Below are 16779 nucleotides of genomic sequence, written 5' to 3' on the forward strand. Positions count from 1 at the left end.
TAGGTGTCCCCGTTTGTGAATTGAACAACCCTCTACCCCATGACATAGCATCCATTATACTGAGCTGGATTGGATGGTTTTGTGATGCACAGAAGTGTGCCAAATGACAACATGTCTGACTTGCCAGTAACAATTAAAGAGAAACATTAAAACAAGCAATACTATCTAAAAAAAGGCTCGTCTCTGCAGCAGTAATGAGAAAGTCCTTGCTGAATGAATTTGGGAGGGCGGGTTGGAGCAAGGGAACATACCAATTTAAAAAGAACACACAGCACATACAGCATGTTTGCAGCATGTCTGGCAATTAAACCTTCACGAAACTTCAAAATTAAAATGTTTAACTTCTACGGTGAGAGGAAACTGGAGTCCCAAGAGTAAAACCACGCACTACAGAGAGAACATACAAACTGCACACAGAACGTAAATTGAATGATGATATTTGAAGAGAAAAAATGACAAAATATCAAGTTAATCTAAATCCTAAAAGATGGTGAGAGTTTCTGAGTTGATACTTTTTTTCATCATGTTGTTGAGGTGAAACATCTCATCGTTCATCTAAACCATCATCCAGGTGAGATGCTGTAGTGAGTTCTTCATATTCAACGGAGAACATGAAGATCTCCATTGGCACTCTCAAGTAAAAGGTTGACTAAATCAGTATAGATAGATAGATAGATAGATAGATAGATAGATAGATAGATAGATAGATAGATAGATAGATAGATAGATAGATAGATAGATAGATAGATAGATAGATAGATAGATAGATAGATAGATAGATAGATAGATAGATAGATAGATAGATAGATAGATAGATAGATAGATAGATAGATAGATAGATAGATAGATAGATAGATAGATAGATAGATAGATAGATAGATAGATAGATAGATAGATAGATAGATAGATAGATAGATAGATAGATAGATAGATAGATAGATAGATAGATAGATAGATAGATAGATAGATAGATAGATAGATAGATAGATAGATAGATAGATAGATAGATAGATAGATAGATAGATAGATAGATAGATAGATAGATAGATAGATAGATAGATAGATAGATAGATAGATAGATAGATAGATAGATAGATAGATAGATAGATAGATAGATAGATAGATAGATAGATAGATAGATAGATAGATAGATAGATAGATAGATAGATAGATAGATAGATAGATAGATAGATAGATAGATAGATAGATAGATAGATAGATAGATAGATAGATAGATAGATAGATAGATAGATAGATAGATAGATAGATAGATAGATAGATAGATAGATAGATAGATAGATAGATAGATAGATAGATAGATAGATAGATAGATAGATAGATAGATAGATAGATAGATAGATAGATAGATAGATAGATAGATAGATAGATAGATAGATAGATAGATAGATAGATAGATAGATAGATAGATAGATAGATAGATAGATAGATAGATAGATAGATAGATAGATAGATAGATAGATAGATAGATAGATAGATAGATAGATAGATAGATAGATAGATAGATAGATAGATAGATAGATAGATAGATAGATAGATAGATAGATAGATAGATAGATAGATAGATAGATAGATAGATAGATAGATAGATAGATAGATAGATAGATAGATAGATAGATAGATAGATAGATAGATAGATAGATAGATAGATAGATAGATAGATAGATAGATAGATAGATAGATAGATAGATAGATAGATAGATAGATAGATAGATAGATAGATAGATAGATAGATAGATAGATAGATAGATAGATAGATAGATAGATAGATAGATAGATAGATAGATAGATAGATAGATAGATAGATAGATAGATAGATAGATAGATAGATAGATAGATAGATAGATAGATAGATAGATAGATAGATAGATAGATAGATAGATAGATAGATAGATAGATAGATAGATAGATAGATAGATAGATAGATAGATAGATAGATAGATAGATAGATAGATAGATAGATAGATAGATAGATAGATAGATAGATAGATAGATAGATAGATAGATAGATAGATAGATAGATAGATAGATAGATAGATAGATAGATAGATAGATAGATAGATAGATAGATAGATAGATAGATAGATAGATAGATAGATAGATAGATAGATAGATAGATAGATAGATAGATAGATAGATAGATAGATAGATAGATAGACGGACGGACGGACGGACGGACGGATGGACGGATGGATGGATGGACGGACATAGATAGATAGATAGATAGATAGACGGACGGACGGACGGACGGACGGACGGATGGATGGATGGATGGATGGATAGAACTTCATTGATCCCACAGGAGGTCTCCTTCGGAAAATAGTTTGAGAGTGTCATGAGCAGTGGCATTGACTTGACGAAGTACCAGCGACAGATTTAACAGCTCCCCTAGAATCTGGAGGAGTTTAGGAGTTCTTTTGAATCAGTGACATCAATCTTAGATGTCCTGTGTCCAGATGTTAACATCTGTGGTCCATATGTTTTCAGGATTTAAGAAGGTCCAGCTCTCTCACATTGGATTGATTAGATGTCAGAGAGGCCAGAAAAGAACACCCAGACCGACTGTAACGAAGAGAGAAAATCTTGAGAAGAACTGAATAGATGACGTTCTGACCTGAGAGTCTCCAGGTGTGGACCCATCAGCCCAGTGGACAGCATCTCCTAAATAAAAAAATGCTGTTGCGACTCAGGTCCAGTTGTGTCGGACTAGAGGAGGAGAGCTGAGGACTGAGGACAGAAGTGAACAACTCTTCACAAAAGTTCACACGAGCCCAACCTATGAAAGGCACAGATGTCATATGAAAACTGATTACATTGGCAAAAATACCAATACATTATTATGTGAATATTTGGACTTATTCAAACACATTTATCGACAATGTTTTCATCAATGCAACCTTAACTGAGTGTGTTTAATTATTTATAAATGGGTCACATAAACAAACAAAAAGAAATAAGAGGAAGAGAAGTCGAAATACAAACAAGTGAGTGTCACATGTATATTCATCCTAATGAAGCAACATTGATTTCTTTTTATATAAAGTTCACTTATTTCAGTGTTTTTTGCAACTTAGCCTTCAATCCCAATTGGCAATTTCTCCATGTAAAAAAATTATTCAATTATATATAGACACTTCTTGGAGGTTTACTTTACAGGTTTACAAATTGCTCCTATAAACCGGCAACTCTCGTAATTGAATGATGAGCAAGAGGGAGACCAGAGAAAGACCCAGAAGAAAGCACAGAAATAGGTCCAGATGTCCATTTGGACTTTCTACAGAATTATTTATTGCTTTCTGGTGGAAATCTTTTTTGTTTGAAGTTTGCTTCTAAAGGTTCTTAACACCAATTTGTCTCAAGAGCTGAGAAACTTTAGGGGACGTGAAGAGCAGCACCTTGTCCTGGTACAGACCTATTTCCTCTCTGAAGATCTGCGTGAACACTCCAGATTAAACGGACGCAGCTGTGATGTCAATGTTACCCTCTATCAGATCTGATTCTTAGAAGATAAAGTTTCCTCGACGCAGAAAGCCAGTTTTGCCAGAGACTTCATCATCTTCCTGCTGTCAAGATCCCAGACAGTGTCTGTCCCAGATTCTGCATGTTACTTCAGCTTCTTGACTTTGGACTGAACCCCCAGGAAGTGGATGTACATCTCAGTCAGGATGTTGGGCAGCTCTCCTGTCTTGCTTCTCTACAACATGTCCTCCAGAACTGTGGCAGTGATCCAGCAGAAGTTTTCGAACGTGACACATGATGTGGAGGCTTCCTGAGGTCTTGATGTGAGGGATGATGGTGCTGCTCTGCTTCTCATTACTAGACCTCTTCCTGAAGTACTCCTCCTTCTGGAGGTCAGTAAATCCTCTGACCTCTGTCACTATGTCCTTATACTCAGGAGGGATCTGATTGGCTTCTGCTGGTCTTGTGGTAATCCAGAGACCAGCTGAGGGAAGCAGATTCTTCCTGATGAGGTTTGTCAGCAGGACATCTACCAAGGTGGACTCTGTAGCTGCTATTAGGACAGGATTGTGGAGGAAGTCTAGAGGGAGTCAACACTCGTCCAGACCGTCAAAGATGAACAAGACTTGGACTTCTTCATACACGCTTAGTCCAAATTCTTTGGTTTCAGGAAAGAAAAAATAAACATGTTCAATCAAACTCAACTTTTTCTTTTTTAGGAAATTCAGCTCTGTGAAGGTGAAAGGAAGAATTAGTTGGAAGTTCTGGTGGCCTTTGCCTTCAGCCCAGTCCAGAGTCACGTTCTGTGTCAGTTAAATGTTACCTGTTAATAGACGTAACTAAAGAGGTAATTATAAAGGACATAATAACCTTAACGCAATAGAAAGAGACAAACTTGAAATAATTGTTGTTGGTAAACAACTAACGGTCTTTGATGAATCAATATGTCAGTATTTCAGATTCAGGGAAGCGAGAGTCTGGTCGTGCTTCACTGACACGTAAGCCTGAGTAACAAACGATGCAGGATCCGACTTGTATCACTATCGTTCATACAACATCTAGTTTAGCTGAGAATTAAACAGACAATTTGAGATAAGGTGAGGCCTTACTTAGTGGCAACATTACTGCCCTCTGCTGGGTCCCGAGTGCATTGATCTTACTCAGTGAAAAGGCAAAGTCTCTGGAGATATGTAGAGAACCCATTTGGTTGTATCCATGTAAATTTTGAATTACAAGAAAAACAGTTATTTTAAATAATGTTCAAACCACCACAGTTCAACTCAGAATGGAGTCTAGAATAACATATCCAAATATCAGCTCTGAGGTCCAAGTAGAAAAAAGTTCCCAAATCCATATCATGCATTCAGAGATAAGCTCTCCATGTTTCCTTCATCCATTGTTTGATGGTGTTTCCATCTGGTTTACCTCTTTATGCTGGAATTTAAAATACTTTTCATTATCATTTTATATATATTAATTAATTTAAAGAAAACAACAACAGATCAAATCCCTCATCTAAAAGGGTTAAAATAAACGTATACTTATATAATTAAATACGATAAATATGTTATCTGTATTAATATGCGGAAGTGATAAATGAAATCAATATCTTGAATGTTAATAAAATAAATCGCCTACCATGACCTACCAATATAGCAAACTTTTTATTGGAATATAAATATATTTTCGTCCTTTCAAAATAACAAACAAAATACGTGTGTGAGTTACATTATAATTTAAAAAGCTAAGTTTTAGCGAACTAGCTCTCGTGTTAACGCACCACAGAAAATTACATTACACGCAATGAAACATTATTTCTGAGTCTTAAAGCAATAATTATATCTTGCCTCAATAGACAAAATGCTATAGATCTTTGTCAACAAGTGTGACGTCAACATCCGAAGGTTTGGCGGAAGTTGTGTGTGCGGCAGTTTGAAAACTTTTTAGCTGACGCTGAAACTACAGAACTTAACTCGGTCTTTATTCAAGCACACATCTACAATTGTTTTCCATGGCGCTTTTAAACAAACAAGCACAATATCTCATTTTATTCCTGTGGTGTGATGGCTCTACATTCCGTGCAAGATCAGTTTATTAGCGTGTGTGACGTTACCTCTGCAGGATCGCAATTACTGTTGACAAACGTCACGTAGATCGCTCATAATTGCAGCTAAATAAAAAGAAAACATATGTCCATAAACGCAATCTCAATGAAAGGTTCTATTTTCATAGAAAAGCGCACCGGATTATAAAGAGGATCAAGCGAAATAGCACATCCAGACTTTATTTTACTCATTCATAAAACAATGACAACATTATGGAGTTGAAACACCTAAAAATATACAAAATAGTCACTTTTACAGGACCTTTTAAGCATGTATTAATCCGCGAGAGCCTCTTGACTTCCTCGATGAGTGAACAATACAAGCTTCAAAAAATACAAATGAAGCATTTTTTACCGATTTATGGTCGTCATGTACGACCTCAAAGTGGTTTGAGGTCGTTAAGCACAATTGGGGGTAGAATCGCACTGTTGACATTAAACATTTCAAGTGCGCTGTATAGTTTTAGAATTATGGTAGCCAAATGACAACAGCGACACGTCACGTCACGTTACCATGGCAACAAAAAGGTGGGCGACGCGTCAAATGTAACCCGGGTCGTTTGAATCCGACGTCGGGGAGTGCTATGTATATTACTGGGTGACTCAGGTAGGCTAAAACCAACGTTTTTTCCTCCCCTATAACGTCACCCTAGTGACGCCCGGGGGGAATTGCACGGCGTCGGACGGTATGACGCCTCGGGTGTGAGGACGTGTTGTTCTATTAGTCGGTCGACAACATCTTAGACAATCCCTAACAAATAATATAGCCTTTCGTAATGGTCTTGCTGCTTTTACCAATGTAAAGAATATGAATCTTAGCTAAGAACTCTCACTTTCTTTCTCTCTTTTAATTTCGACAGAGACTAAGCAACGTACTGTACTGGTCATTTCACATTGGTTTCAAGTAGAATTTAGAATCCAATTTAAGATCCTTATATTCAGCTATTAAGCGTTACATGGTCTTGGACTAACACACGTTGTGTACCTTGAACTCAGATCTATTAGTTATACCAAACATCTCTAAATGTAGATTTTGAGCTAGGGCCTTCAGTTCACCGGAGGGCAGACACACTCTATGTTTAGGCCCTATAGGCTTAGGTTGTTGCTGTCTCTCATCTGCTTCTTCTGTGATGATACTGTAAGTAAGTAAGTAAGTAAGTAATATTTATTTATATAGCGCTTTTCCAGACCAGTGTCACAAAGCGCTTTAACAATCAAAACAATACTCAAAAAAGTATATACTTTAAAGATCAAGATAATACTGAGAACAACACAGGAGTTCCAGAAAATCAAGGAAAAGCCTGAACAAATAGAAACGTCTTAAGATGTTTCTTAAAGGAATCAGTAGATCCATCAAGCGCAGAGATACAGGAAGATCGTTCCAAAGCTTAGGAGCAACAGCCTGAAAAGATTTCTCTCCTCTGGTCCTGAGCCGTGTGTGTGGAACCATCAGTAGATTCTGAACCACAGACCTCAGAGCCCGAGCTGGGGTGTAAGGCTGGATCAGATCAGTGATGTAAGGAGGAGCCTGACAATGAATAGTTCTGAAAGTAAGAACCAGAATTTTAAAGTTGATCCTGAAAGAAACTGGAAGCCAGTGAAGAGTTTTAAGGATCGGAGAAATGTGAGTTCTTCTACTTGAGCGAGTATGAATGTCCACATTTGAAGTCAATATATTTTCCCATGGACATTTTAGACTCTTTAGAGACACGCAGCTGAGTTCAGAGTCTTCTGGTATAAAACAATATCAAGAATGAAAGTGTGGAAGGACTGGTTGAACAGGTTTGAATTATGATCGGCACAGACATAAGAACAACAAAAACACAACGTTGTTAAGGTTTTTTGTGGGCTTGTCTGTTCTATTTTTGTTCAAATTTTCAGAAATTCAGTTCACTGCCTGTTTCCTTAACTTTCAAATTATTTGTGTTTTCGTTCAACAGTTTTTGTGTTATTATCCATTTATTCACCTCATGAATATATTCATATTTAATCTTTTAGCTCATGACTACATTTATAATTCATCCATTCAACTCATGACTACACTTATAATTCATCCATTCATCTCATGACTACACCTATAATTCATCCATTCATCTCATGACTACACTTATAATTCATCCATCAGCTCATGACTACACTTATAATTCATCCATTCATCTCATGACTACACTTATAATTCATCCATCAGCTCATGACTACACTTATAATTCATCCATTCATCTCATGACTACACTTATAATTCATCCATTCATCTCATGACTACACTTATAATTCATCCATCAGCTCATGACTACACTTATAATTCATCCATTCATCTCATGACTTCACTTATAATTCATCCATCAGCTCATGACTACACTTATAATTCATCCATTCATCTCATGACTTCACTTATAATTCATCCATTCATCTCATGACTTCACTTATAATTCATCCATTCATCTCATGACTTCACTTATAATTCATCCATTCATCTCATGACTTCACTTATAATTCATCCATCAGCTCATGACTACACTTATAATTCATCCATTCATCTCATGACTACACTTATAATTCATCCATTCATCTCATGACTTCACTTATAATTCATCCATCAGCTCATGACTACACTTATAATTCATCCATTCATCTCATGACTACACTTATAATTCATCCATTCATCTCATGACTACACTTATAATTCATCCATTCATCTCATGACTACACTTATAATTCATCCATTCATCTCATGACTTCACTTATAATTCATCCATCAGCTCATGACTACACTTATAATTCATCCATTCATCTCATGACTACACTTATAATTCATCCATTCATCTCATGACTACACTTATAATTCATCCATTCATCTCATGACTACACTTATAATTCATCCATTCATCTCATGACTACACTTATAATTCATCCATTCATCTCATGACTATACTTATAATTCATCCATTCATCTCACGACTACACTTATAATACATAGATTCAGCTCATGATTTCACTTGAAATTCATCCATTCATCTCACGACTACACTTATAATTCATCCATCAGCTCATACGTCAAGGGTGTGAATTGCCAACAAAGTGAGTTCATGATTATTGTTCATTAAGTCTGCCAGAAAGACATGACATGATTAGAATTGTAGAAAATAAAACCTACAATCGTCCCAACAACCTTAATATATCGTAGATATTCAATGTCATAAATATTCAGGAAATGTAAGTATTTTCTTATTTTCACAATCTCTCCACTGTTTTGTCTTTTCTGCCAACAGTTATCAGGGGCAGTTTCTGATGGGAGTTGTTGGAGACTCACTGTTCTGGACATTCTCTACAATCCATTCACATTTAAACACTAGTTCATCTGATCGTTGTTAGCATCTACTCTGTTCCGTACTGTATAAACTGACAACTCTTCTTCTCTTTTACTTATGTTTTCTGGACTTTTACATCTTCCTGGCATTTTTTTTTCATCAGCACTTTGAGTTACTGTTTATTTGGCAAGTTTTTGATTATACTTTGCTTTCTTTTAGTTTATTTCTGCAGTGGATCTCGTATCTTTCAGCCAATCTCTGTTTGGAATATCCTGTTTGGTTTTTAGTTTTAGGAAAAAGGGACTCTTTGAATCTGTCAGGACATTGAAAACATTTCTCAGAGGTTTTGCTGCACTGCTATTTTGTTATTAATGTTCAACTGTCACTATTTTGTACAGTTTTCCTCCTTTTTAAATCGGACGCCTTATTTTTTTAACCAAATTTACTTTTTTGTTTAGGATCATTAGTGTCTTTAGAAATAGATCTATTGACCAGACATAAGCTAAAGAAAAAAAAAAATCATTTCAAGACGTTCCAAGTTTAAACACCACCCTATGTTGAACATGTTAAGTAACTGTCGTCTTGTACGCGCATCTGGTTTATTTTATAAACTTGCAAGGTACACCATAATAATACATTCAAATTCACTAAAACATGCCATGACGAACTGAAACAGACAAGTCAGGACAGAAGCTTCAGGCGACTCACAAAAAATCATATGAGAAATTTAATGATTTATTGATTTTGACTTTTAACCAATTTTATGGAAATCACTTGCGTAATACATGACTTTGTTGTTTCATGCAGTTTATCTAATCATCACAATGTGGGAGCATTGCACACGCACAAATACTCTTTAGTGTTTGTCGTCAGCAAAGCAGGTTTGAGAGACTGGGCTTGTAGGAATGTTGACAAAAGTTCTTGTAATATCCAGTGGATGAATTAGAATTTTCCAGAATAATATCGAACCTTATCATAAAAAAAAAGTGGTCAAACTCACCGGCAAGGTTCACCGAAAAGTTACAATAAATGAATTAATCCTACTTCAAAACAATATTAGTAGTACCTTCCAGGTTGTCCTCTACCTGAGGGCCCTTGAGCTCCATCTCTTTCTGTATACCTACCTATACAAATATTATTATTGGTTAAATTGAAAAATGTCTTGAGATATGAACTTGCTCTTTATAAATAAAATGGAATTTAATCAATGAATATTGAGCTTAATGATTCTAAATTAATTAAAATTAAAATATACTACAAGGCGGTGTTTTTGTCTCTTTGTTGTCTTGACCTTTTAATTTATTTTTTTAATTTGTACGTATTTTTAACTGTGTATTGTTTTGTTATTCAAGCGCTTTGTGATCCTGGTCTGCAAAAGGCGCATTACAAATAAAATCAACTAACTTACTTAGGTTTGTAAGCATCCCAAAAAAGAGAACCATCATAATTCTTTTTTATCGTCAATATCTAATTCAATTCCGATTTGTGCTTCTTTTGTGTGACCTTATTGTTGCTTATAGTTTATCTAATCACCACTGTGTGGCAGCATTGCCCTGATTTGCTCCAAAAGCTACATTTATCAAAACGTTTACTTCAAACTTAGAAAGAAAAGAGAGGAGCATAATGAGTAGTCAATAACAATTAATTGCTCATTTATAACTTAATGGCTGTGCAATTTGAAAAAATAATTTGACATAATAAGTGCGCAGAGGAATGTGAATGACAAGTTAACTGAACTACTACTTTACTTTGGCACCACCTATTCCTCTTCTCACTTCTGCTCAAAAGCACCTCACTGAGACGCAGATGTACACACCTGGAATTGACAGGCACCTTGTTAAACTGTCATACCTGTGGATACGGTGTGTGATTTCCAACCGTTTCCTGTCAGGAATGGCTCCAGACTTGACTTGGCTTAAACTCAGCTGCTATCCAGCAACTCCTACTTCTTTGTTTAATTGTGTCTGAGCGAGGACAACTGCCTCGGGCAAATTGTCAAGGCAACTAGATGTCACTCTCTGCTATACAGTATAATCCTTGGCTCTGGTCTACTAAACAATAACACCTGGCGTTGTTTTCAATCTGGTAGCCTCACCATGAAGCCTTATCAGTTTGTACCGGAAACCTCAGGTAACTGAAGAAGACTGTGTCAGTGAGCTGCTTATTAATGGGAAATGTAAGGTTTTTAATAGTTTTTCATTCATTATAATGAGGACTGGTAATTACAGCAATACATTAGCACATCAAAAAATACCAAACAAGAAAAACTCAGCAGTGATCATGAACGCAGGCTTCAGTCCACACAAAAGACATGTCGGTCATCAATCAATATGTTGTTGTTTTCCCAAGATTCTTAAGTGCAGATGTCTGCCAGTAGGGGTGTTGGAATCAGTTTTCTGCTAGCATTCAGCTTCCCTAGCAAAACATCCCATGAGCTTTTTTTTGGTCTGTCTGGCGCTTCCGTTTTTTTCTTTGATCTCTCAGGATGAGTTTTTATGTAAAGCTGTACTTGACGTTTGAATTGAGAGAAAGTTTTTGGGTAAAATAGTCCATGATCGTGCTGTTATTTCCTGTCAACCCAGGTGCTAAAGAAGCCGTCTCACAACTCTGCACGGTCATCTTGGGAAATTAATACAATTTGTAAATAAAATAAAAATCTCTCACTCACTCTTATCTCAAACTTCATACAGTGAAAACGAATCTGCTACCAGATAACATCTGTTATCATAAAGAAAACCTGATTCCCCATTTAACGTGCCGTTATAGATGGACTTTGCAATTATATGAGGGACAATGATGGCTGTCTATTTAAAAAATGACAAAAAAGAGATAATAGAGCTATTATTACAGTTTTTTTGCAAACCAAAGTATGTATTTAACATGTACCATTTATCGTATATTTTAATTATTTTGCCTTTATATGGTTAGCGCCAACACCTCACAGCAAAAAGATTGCTGTTGTTTCGCTTCTAGGCTTAGGAGCGAGGTAACTAGTGACCTTTCTGTGTGGAATTTGTATGTCCTCCCGTGTAACATGGGTTTACTCCGGTTTCCTCCCACAGTCCATAAACATACACAGGTTGTTTCGGAATATGGGGAAATTGACCGTAGGTATGAGTGTGTGTGTCAATGGTTGTGTGTCTTTGTGTACCCTGCGACAGACTGGCGTTCTGTCCGGGGTTTCCCCCGCCTCACGCTCAAAGAAACTAGGCCCCAGTCCCTGTATGACCTCCATAATGGATTAAGCGGTAAAGAAAATGTGAAAAAAACGATTTGAGCAAGCTGAATTTTGAATTGAAATGTCATCCTGACCTCAGACTCTCCCCTAAGGCCATAATCCAAGACCTTCACAGTAATAGTTTAAAGTTATATTTTATCAGGGGTTGACTTTTCACTTGTGATTTTAGACTTGCTCCTGAAAAATACCATGGTATTAGCACAAGAGGTATTGATGGATTGGCAAAGTTTATCAGTAAAACAAAAATAAAAATAAACACGAATAACAGATAAAGACATGTAGAATTTTTTAAAAAAAGAAATGCCCAAGTCTGAGGCTGCATCATGAAAAAAATGTACCTCTGGTGGCTGGTGACCCATGTGTCAGAGCTTTTTATAACTTAGTCACAATTGTGATTTGAACGATGATTTCTTTGTTTCTGGTTCATCTTAGTGTAATGCCGTGTAAACTAGTAGTACTGCTGTCTCAGTCCAAGTTTCTGCGAAATAAAAAGTTCTTGTTAGGTCCTTTTTCCCATTCTGCCCTTTATGGAAATTATGCACACTCAGAATTGTGTAGCAAAACACTGTTAAAATATAATTAATTCCTAGTATGCACAGCATGATTGTTTAAAATATGTCAAATTCTTAAGACGTGCAACTATAATAGTGTTTTGGCACAATTTCTCAAATCTCTGAAATCTGGTCAGACATCAGACATCTGCAACCATATCTCTTTGTTTTTTTAAAATCTCATAAAGACAGGAATGCATAGTATGTGAGTCTAAAACCAAAAAGATTTTAACTTAGGGGTCTCAATTTAACTGGCCGGGGCCCCTTAGAGGTAAATTCTTGTCCAGACTGGGTCGCCGGCTGTTGCGTCTTAAGCAGTGGCTTTTCTATATGACTTTCATCAATATTTTTTTTATATATTCTTCAGTGTTTTGGTATTTTTATGTGGTTTCACTCAGAATTTGCGGCAGTTTATGGCTCATTAGATTTTATTTTCTTCGTCCCTTTCACTATATAATCAAAGCTACATACATGATAACATTTAATATGATAATGTTACACATTAAAATAAGGTTTGCATTATATCATCTCACGGCATCATGGATGGCCCCGAGGGCCAGAAGTCCGAGAACTTTGCCCTAAATGGCCTAAATTGTGAGTGTGTGTCGTCGGGGATGATCGGTCTATATCTGCCCCGCAACGGTTCGCTGACAGGTTTCCTCCTGAGGCAACTGTCTACGAGCCACCATCCTCAAGGTGTTTCCAACCCTGATCTGTGGAAAAAAGACTCCCCTTAATCGGCAACACAAAAAGAGCAGAGGCATTCAAATTGAATAACTGGGTCGCTCTGTTTCTGTGGCGGGCCTTATCTGAGACTCCTGTCACCTGCTCGTTCAGGCCTGTCACTCAACCTCTGTCAGCACAGATTGGCTTGTCTGATACACTCATGTTTCATCAGAACATCAGCTCCTGTGACATTTTTGTTTGGCTGTGACAAGCCAAAACTAATTGAGAACCCAGTCGTTGGTTTCAGAGACGACAATCCGCATCAATTATGTGGTTTGCACACTGTGGCGTGATCAGATGATTTATTGATATTACCGAAAGCTTCAGGCGAGGAATGAAATGCATTCTATCCTGCTGTACAACGAAGAGGAGTGAGAATATGAGAGTTTCTTATTGCCTCTGGGGAAAAGTCTTACCTGTGCTTCTACAATGAACTTATCCTGTCAGCCTAATATGACATTATCGTATCGAACTATTGAATCTCACGAAGGGCCATTCGGAGCGTCACACATGCCTCTATTTCAGTTCAGTTCAGTTTATTTCTTTCAGCCTTCTGTTGTCTGTCTGTCGTCACTGAACCACGTCTGAAAACAAACACACTGATTGATGGCAATGAAATCCTTAACAAGTTTTAACAGCCCCATAAAGCTCCACCAAAATACAATACTTTTCCACAGCCTCAGACACATGATCATGTGTGATCCAGATCAACATTTTATGATACACTTTGAAGCCACTAAAATGAAGGATTTGGTATGTTTTGTGTTAACATGTGATGGTGTATCCTGTCTGTCATTACGTCACCATACATAGTCGGTCAGTTAAATTTCATAAAAACTGGCTCCAATCCATGTTGATGTCCTAACCCAGATTATAGTGTTCAAGCTTTGCTGTTGCGAAGATGTTTTTTCTAGCAATCAAGATAAAAGTCTTTGGTAAATCTGAAAAAGTCTTAAAATGTAATGATTGTGAAATACACAAAATGACATGACATCTTTCAAGTGAAAGCTCAAACAGGAATGTTTTCATTTGCTTGAGCAGAGTTTCTACTTCTGATTGACGAAAGATACAACTGAATGCTGGTGTTAACATAAATCATGGACAAGGGCTTAATTTTGAGAGAACAACAAGTAACAACCTTAGTGTGAGTCATTCCACTGTAGGTGGCTGGAAACGCTCAAGAATGACATGCAGACACAAGAGGTTTTTCTTGTGATCGTATCTCTTCTGACAACAGCTAACTGATCAATCTTGGAGCCAGCAGGACGTGAGGGGCCTTATAGGGGACCATCCATCCTCGTCAGGAATGCTTTGTGACGAATCTACAATAAGTGAACTGTATAGCACACTGTTGAAGGTGGATGAGTGTGTTTATGAAGAGGAAGAGGTCCTCTGCTGCACACAGAAACTAAATTATCTTGCTTTTGGTGGGTTATAATGAGTTGGAAAATAATGCCAGGTTTCATTAAATTTTCAATCTGACGTTGCTATTTTGGACATGAAAAAATAATAAAGACTAAATACTACATTTTTGAGAAACTTTTAAAAGGCCAACTTTAGCAGTGAACTCCTCCTGACAGCAAAAAAAGAGACAAAAAACAAATAAGAGATCTTATCTCATAGCATAAAATCACTGTTGAAAATGGTTACAACTGGAAATGGTTTGATTACAAGCTAAAAGGGACTGATTAGATGGTCAGATGTGACTCGTAGAGAATTAAATATTTTGCAACAATGGAAGTGGCATGAGTTCATGCGATTAATTTTTAGTATTATATTATAGCGCAGTTTTAGTGTATCTGACAATCAAATGAGGTCTGAATCGGCAGATCTGTTGTGGAGTCCCTCAAGGTTCTGTTCTGGGTCCTTTATTGTTTTTGCTGTACTTGATTCCCCTGGGTAAAATCATTCAGAGATTTCCTGATGTTTCTTATCACATCTTTGCTGATGACATCCAGCTCGACTGCTCTTTTGATCCAACCGAGCCCCAGAGGCTGAACAGCTTAGTCAATTGTTTGCTAGAAATCAAACAATGGCTGAGTGAAAACACTTTGCAGCCAAATGTGGACAAAACTGAAACTCTGGTGATTGCTCCTGATGATAAGGTTCCAGGGTTGAGTCAGTACTTGGGTGACTTAGGTCAGTCTGCCAAAATGTACCTGAGAAACCTGGGTGTTGTATTTGATAAAGACATGCCTCTGGTTCAACACTGCAGAAAACTGACAAGAAACTGTTTCCTTCAACTGAGAAAAATCTCTAAACTTAAAATGTTGTCACAACATGATCTGGAGCTTGTAATCCATGCATTTGTGTCTTCTCGTCTGGACTATTGTAACAGATTGTTTTCATGTCTTAACAAGTAGGAGCTGTCTTGCCTGCAGTTAATACAAAACTCTGCAGCAAGAATTCTGACCTGTGCTAGTAGAAGAACTCACATTTCTCTGATCCTTAAAACTCTTCACTGGCTGCCAGTTTCTTTCAAGATCAACTTTAAGATTCTGGTTCTTACTTTCAGATCTATTCATGGTCAGGCTCCTCCTTACATCACTGATCTGATCCAGCCTTGCACCCCAGCTCGGGCTCTGAGGTCTGTGGATCAGAATCTACTGATGGTTCCTCACACACGGTTCAGGACGAGAGGAGAGAAATCCTTCCAGGCTGTTGCTCCTAAGCTTTGGAACGATCTTCCTCTCTCTCTGCGCTTGATGGATCTACTGACTCCTTTAAGAAACCTCTTAAGACATTTTTATTTGTGCAGGCTTTTCCCTGATTTTCTGGAACTCCTGTGTTGTTCTCAGTGTTATCTTGACCTTTAAAGCATATACTTTATTGAATATTGTTTTGATTGTTTAAGCGCTATATAAATACAAATTACTTACTTACTTAATTTAAAGGGCAACTAATGTGAAACTTTAATTCTACTGACTTACTCACATTTAAAATGATGAAGTCATTGAAGTCTTGAACATGTTGAAGTCATCCTCTCCAAGATTCAGTATATATATATATATATATTGAATTTTTTTTTTAATATAATTATATAATCGGAACGATTTGAATCTATGCAATAGAAGGGGCTCTTTTATTGACTGCTCCCCTCGCAGCTGGTTGCGAGGGGAGCAGTCAATAAAAGAGCCCCAGAATTCCCTCTTCCAAGAAGAAGAGTTCTACTCGCGAAAAAAAACAAAACAAACATTAGGCTGCTTTTCAATAACAGCTTGACTGGCCCTTGCACGCTCCTCCTATGCCCTTGCTATTACGTAACACAGGGGGCACTTGGATAGTGGAGGAAGAGTAGGTGGGGGGTGAATGGAATGGAAGAATGAAACCCACCTGCTCTCGTTCAGCCCAAAATATAAGTGATCAGCCACACCT

The 16779-nt window shown here is 36.9% G+C and overlaps 1 pseudogene; it reads right to left on the reverse strand.

The window, feature by feature from the left end:
• Positions 1 to 3347: 3347 nt before the first annotated feature.
• LOC148087044 (NLR family CARD domain-containing protein 3-like) lies at positions 3348 to 9995 on the reverse strand (annotated as a pseudogene).
• Between the last annotated feature and the right edge of the window lie 6784 nt (positions 9996 to 16779).

This window comes from Callionymus lyra, chromosome 2, assembly GCF_982586985.1.
Source record: "Callionymus lyra chromosome 2, fCalLyr1.hap1.1, whole genome shotgun sequence".
NCBI lineage: Eukaryota > Metazoa > Chordata > Actinopteri > Syngnathiformes > Callionymidae > Callionymus > Callionymus lyra.